Source organism: Oxyura jamaicensis, chromosome 4, assembly GCF_011077185.1.
Source record: "Oxyura jamaicensis isolate SHBP4307 breed ruddy duck chromosome 4, BPBGC_Ojam_1.0, whole genome shotgun sequence".
NCBI lineage: Eukaryota > Metazoa > Chordata > Aves > Anseriformes > Anatidae > Oxyura > Oxyura jamaicensis.
Window position 1 is genome coordinate 60,026,321 of NC_048896.1, and position 6,788 is coordinate 60,033,108.

The 6,788-nt window shown below is 34.3% G+C and overlaps 1 long non-coding RNA gene across 1 annotated transcript in view; it reads right to left on the reverse strand.

Moving 5' to 3' along the window:
* Positions 1-4,732, reverse strand: part of LOC118166914 — a 313,441-nt gene extending 308,709 nt beyond the window's left edge. Inside the window, exon 1 of the long non-coding RNA XR_004750797.1 lies at positions 4,707-4,732. This is a non-coding gene — a long non-coding RNA (uncharacterized LOC118166914). The remainder of the gene's footprint in view (positions 1-4,706) is intronic.
* Positions 4,733-6,788: the final 2,056 nt, after the last annotated feature.

Sequence of the window (6,788 nt, forward strand, 5' to 3'; positions counted from 1 at the left end):
ACTATTTATATATGAAATCGTTTGACTATTGAAAACATTTCAAAATATGTACCCACCTGGAAAAATACATAAGAAATGAATGTGTTATTTTGTTTAGTTTTTATAAGAAAAGCTTCCCAATCACAATAGCATAAAAAAGCTTGAATCTTGAGAAATGTTTTTTCATACAGCTCGTATAAGTTTCATTCTTAACCAAAATATACATATAAAGCTGTGAATATACAATTAAGATCCATCCAGAAAACAAAAAGAAAAAAGCTATTTTATTTTGCATTATGTGTGATGAGAAGGTTGTGGGCCATAAGAAGTCATGACATACAAGTCAGATGATTTAGTTCTAGTTTTGTACATATAATTACCTGATTGCCTTACAGCTTCAGGTTTTATTGGAAAAAGTTCACAATGTTGGTCTCAACCACAAATCCCTGATTGTAATTTACAAATAAACACACACTCCTGAGGAGGGAGGGGGTTCAGATTATAAATCATTCCTATTAGTAGCTCAGAATTGTTGTCATGATATACCAATATAATCTGATAATACACACATAATTACAAATCTCAACTCTTCCACAAACCAAAGGATTAATTATTCTTAAACCAACCTTAAAATGATTTTTAAAAATGTTTTTACTGTCCCATATATGTATCTGCTAACCAAGAACCTAGTGACAGCACCATTGGGTGAGTAGGAAATTATCCATTACCCTACCTATGGCTGACGTGTATTTAAATGACGTCTAAACATCTGAGAGTATATTAACTGACTAATGTACAGGCAACATGTTAAGAACATTCAGTTTTCTTTAACTTTATCCAGTCAAGAATCTTCATATCCACATTTAGAAAACGAAGAAAAAGGAACGGGCAAAAAACAAATATTACATATTTAAAAAAAGGCAAAATAGAATAAAAAACAAAATGAGAATGAAACTCTACTAAACAACCCTGCATTCTTATTTGTTTTGAATAATATTTATCATTTTAAGTAACCACTAGAATTTAGTATTTTATTCATGACTGAGAGGCAGCTCACCAGTTGTACAGGAATTAATGGAATCTTAAAGCATAGTACAGTCTGCCTGGCCCCACTAAAGTCAACAGCAATGATGCTTTTGATTCCAGCAGTAAGAATTTTACCCGAGATACTTTGCAAGGATCTAAAAATTCTGATGGAACTAGAATAGAAAGGATTCTAAATTGCTAGGTGAGAATGGGTAAAACCAAGAATATTAAACAGAAATGGTAAATTAAAATGTGACGTTTTTGCTGTTACCTCACTGCCCCTATCTGCGTGTGTCCTCTCTCTCTCTGTTCATCCCACTACTCACAGTACCATCATAAACTGAAACAACAAATACTCTAGGACAGCTTCTGCTTTTATATTATTTGTTTGTAAAAACCATGATAGAGTGGGACCCTTCTCTTTGACTGCAGCTCACAGGTACTAGAAAAATACAAATAAGATGACTGTAACTACCAAATTAACATCAACTTTACTACTTCTAAAACTCTAATAAATGTTCCCTTTTATCAAGTGCTATTATAAAAGTAAACGTATTAAAATAGTCTCAAAAATATAAATAAAATCATTTTAATTAGATACAGACGGTCAAATACACTCTTAAAATCCAATCTTCTGCTAACCAATTACTTTATTGTCAACAATTTAGATTCAACTTCTTTTATTTTCTTCTTTTCCATTTGCAGTCATTACCTGAGAGGCTGTTCCATCTACTTTATGATCAGACTTGTTTTCCTTTCCAGCAATTGCCATGTAGAAATACCTTCCTTCGTTCCAGCAAGTTGTCTTTAGCATTCTAGCCTTTGCTTTCCCCAAACCATGGTAAACATTCTCCTAATCTAAATAAGAGCTTTGGTACAGACCTGTATACGTGTTGCTGAAAAAACAGATTCCAGAGAGGCTCTGTATATGCCCTGCCTTGTGTGTAAACTATGATTAGTACTTTCAAGCCTTTACTTTTCCATTATCTCATATAGCTGAAAAGTCTTTCTTTTGCCCAAGCTGCTGTGGGTAGCACACTGAAGTCATGTAAATTAAACCCTTTGATGCCAATAGCCTAAAGGCACCAAGGGAATGGTCAGGCTTCAGTCCACAGGTTCAGGCTGGCGTGACATGTTGTGTGCCATGCAAGGTTTCCCCAGGAAGAAGGGTAAATGTTGTTACCCATCATGCCTGTCTATACAGAAACATGCAGATTTCTCACCCCCACTCCTCACCACCATTTCAGTGAAGCCAATGTGTAACCCCGACTACGCAGAGGTGCAGGGATATGGCACAGTGTTTCACGCAGTTTCAAACATGCAGACTGTTTTCAGTACAATTGCTTGGCTTCTTTTTTTGCCTTAAATAGCTATACATTTTCTCATTGTAGGAATTCCTTCAGGAGTGCTGTCTTTCCAAATTGGTTTCTCTTTAAAATACTAATTCAGTATGATAACCTCAGATTTACACCAGGGTAACTTAATACAATGTTTTTGCTAGTCAGTATATAGATTTAGTGACTATGTCTCAGCTGCAGACAAGCAGTTTCTCCATATTGATTTTCTGGGGAAATACTTTTTTCTATCTCTTATTCCTTCTTTTTATTACAACACAGATTTCCTTCGATGTTTTTTCATCTTTTTCTTTTTGCCAGCTCAACTGTTTTTCTTTGCTCTAGCACTGAATACATATTTCAAAATGGCTTTCATTGACGTGTCTGCTGGATCTGCTGCTTACACAAATACAGGTTATTTATTACCTTCCTGCATTGAACTGGACAACCCCCTGAGTTACAATATTAAAAAAAAAAAAAAAAAAAAAAAAAAATTATGCATATGAAGTGCTTGAAGATCTGTCTAAACGTTGATCAGCTGATACAGAAGTTGACATAAAACAAACAAAAACCTACACAAAAACAAACAAAACCTCCCGTAAGAGTGCTGTGACTTCTATTACAGTAATTTGCAAACTAAGTATTCCACAGGATCTTTCAGGATTTTGTTGTTGTTGTTTCATATAACATGATATCTAAAGTTTTTAAAGTGAAAAAGAAAAGATGGAAGGAAGACAGAACCCTGCCTGCCTGCCTTGTCTTCTTGACATACCTCAGAAGGCACATGCTTGCTTTTAAAAGAAAATAGTAGGCTCAGTGCTAAAAATCCCAATTAAAGGAAGGAATCTCCAGGAAGCACTATATCAGATGCATAAATCCCAGAGAGAGGCAGACACATCCCTGTCCTCACCACTTCCTACAGTCTGGTTACACAGCTTTTCAGCTGGATGTGTGTCTTGCATGGATGTGCAAGAATCACTCATCTTAATCACTCATCTTAATCACTCATCTTAATGACTCATCTTAATCACTCATCTTTCTTGCACTGCACAGAGTCAGCATGACAGAGTCTGCCTACAGACCAAGCCCCTAACTGAAGGACACGATGACACTGCACACCGTTGCACTAAAGACCCTTTGGGACTCTATCATTCAATATTATTCTACACAACTGCATTCTGGATTTGACAGCAAGATAATTTACTAAGGGTCTCTAACTTTGAAGTCAGTGCCCAAATTTTTTATTAGTTCAGCTGCCAACACTTTAAGTGATGTAAATATTAACGTGAACTGCTACGGTAAAGGAAAGCCAGAAATGCAATTGATTCTTCAGCCTTTTTCTGATAATGCTTTGCACTTCTGAGGGAGATTGCAATTTCAAGTCCTAGGAAGGAGCTAAGTCTATACCACTCACAACCTATTGCTTCCTCAGCCAGCAAACAGAGATTAACAAGTTATTGGAAAGAAATGCTATCCAGCTCTTTAGAGCAAATCTCTAGTATATGTTTTACAGCATATATCTTTTTCTTTGTTCATATAGCCTCTCTTATCATTAAGAGCAATATTATTAAGAATAGTACTGAGTCTGGCAATACACAGACACTTACACAAAAAGAAACAACCCCCCTCAACAATTAATACCATAGTATCTCTGCTAAAATATCTATGTTCATGAAACAGACCTTCTTGATTATCCTCTTTTTAATTCCACCTGATAGTCTGCCTTTGCAAAGAAAAGGTAGAGACTTGACCCCAAGTGTTGTTATTTTAACAGAACTCTGATTATATTTTTTCTATTCAGTTCAAAAATAGAAACAGATGGAGTCCAACGTCCAAGTCCTTTGGTGCCTAGAATACCAGATCTGTAAAATGGGACTAGCAATAACTTCATGTGTGCTTTTATTTCAGATTTTTCAGTGAAAGTTATAAACTGCATATATATATATAAGCACTACAAATAGCCATAAAACAATGAATAGTCTCATCAGCTCATAAGGTAAAGGAAAAACAGAAAACAAAAGTGCTGTAAACAGTTATGCAGTGTTGTAAATGAGCACAGGAAAGTATTCACTGGCATTTAATCCTGTAATCACTGAAATGCTTTGAGACTGTCTTGTGAACAATTTTTTACATCTTAAATGTCATGGTGAAAAAACAGAGAATGCAAAGATTGTAATAATTTTACTGAGAGCACTAGATTGGCTAGCACTGGTAACAATAATGAATATTAAGACAAGAAGAGGAAACGTATTTATGTGCATGGATTAAATACATCATTAAGCATTAAGTTGATTTATTTTAATTACAATTTTCAACAATTTTACCAGCCACTTACAGGTAAAATAAATCAAATTATATGTGATTTACCTTTAAAGTGGACAGAGGAATTTCCTTTAAATACTGTTGCATATTGTGTCTTCCAGGGAGGCTTAAAAAAACAAAAATATTGCAGTGTGTTAAGGTAGCAAACATTTTGGTGCCAAAGGATGCATTCAAAAACTATTCTAAAGAACGTTCTGATATAGACCTTTAATTTAGCTTAGCATTCACTCTGTAGGAAGCCCAAATGCTTTTGCATTAACACACAATTGCTATTTACAAAGAAGGGATCAAACTATAATATGATAATGACTTTTTTTCTTTCACATTTTATTTCCAGAAATCACACCTGAAACACACCATTTTTTTAATATATATTAATGCTACTGAAGTAACAGATAACAAAACACTCTAATGTCAAAAGTCATTTCATTTTTCCATCAAGAAGAATGAGGCCATCTCTAAACATATTAAAATATTATTCACTTTGACAATAAAACTAGTTCCAAGACATGAACTATTGCTGTATTAGAGAAGGGAGGCAATCAGTATTTTTCATCTTCTAAGAATCTCTATAATACAAAAAATCCATCATGTCTAATGGAATCGGTAAGTACCTGGAAGGCAAATGTCTTTTCTTATTTCCAGTGTGAAATCTGGTTTGAAACAAGCACTTATAGTTAATTCACTTCTCTAATACCCAGAAAAGTTTGACCAATAATGAATGAATATGATCAACATATTTTTTTGAAATGACATATTTTTTTCATTATTATTTCACGGTGTATTGTTGTACTACTAAAGACTCCTAAAGGGATGCATATGTGGCTACACTTAATACTCAACAGTGCTTCGAATGGTAGTATTACCAGATTTCTACCTAAAGCAAATAGTTTATCAAAATTGTTAACTGTTATAACCAAGTTGTTATTATATTTTTTTTTCTGTTAATCTAAAATACCAGTTATTAGGGTTATTACAGTCTATAACACTAATGACAACATCTGTGTTAAATATATTGCATTCTATATAGGTATTTTTAAATGTCCAAAATGTCAGATACCAAATCAAGCAATATGGGTGTTAAAAATACAATTCCATGCATTTCATTATGAAAGCTTCTTTTTGACTGAGTGGTAATCATCACTCATGAATTTAATGAAACACATGCTTAAAAAAGAAATGCAAGGGAATGATGAGTACATTTTAAAATTAGTTTTTATGTAAAAATCAACTTAACTTAAATATTTAGCTGTGACAAGTTGTACAAAAGATCCTTTCTCTGACAATATTTAAGTTGCTGCTGCTGTGTACTAGCCATAATAGTCCAGTGATCATCACAGAGGCTATTATAGTTTTGTAGTTGGTATAGTGTATCTAATCCCTCTAACTTTATGCATCAAGAGGCGCACTATTGTGATGAAACGTCTCCTTGCTGGGGAAAGACAGTTCTCTGTGAATATGAGACAGTTACGTAATTTTTACTTTCCTATAACTCAGTCAAAATATCCCCTTGAAAATATTTACTTTCTTCTTCACTGGGGAGCAACCTATGAATCCAACATATTCACCCTTCCTTTAAGCCAAATAAAATACTGCTTTGTCACATATCTGGTGGAGCTAAGTTCCATCCCTAAGACAGAAGCAAGCCTGCATGAGACTTCTGCATTATATTGCTTTTACAAGCAGTGAAATATAGCAAAAGGCCTTCTTTCTCTCTTACTGTAGTACTCAGGACCTTCACAGGATGGGGAAAAATACTATCCTAATTTAATTTACAGAAATTGTTACAATTTAAGTTTACCATCAGTTTTATCACCAACATTAATTACTTAATTCCCTGTGACTTTGGGAATGATAATTGCAAGTAGGTTGCATTTCACACATTTAATGGGGATTAGAACACGAAACATATTGAAATTAGAGAACAGGAAGCTGAACACTTCTGCCAACACTGAACCACAGCATACATATGACTGCAGGTTTATCCATGAAAGAGAGACTTGTTCAGGGCCTTTCAGTTGCATTTTTATTATCTTTACGGCTAGCAACTTTCTGTCACCATTACTAAAGCAACCAATTCATTGCCACCTAGAAATAAATGTCATGGTACCTAAATATCTACAGCTC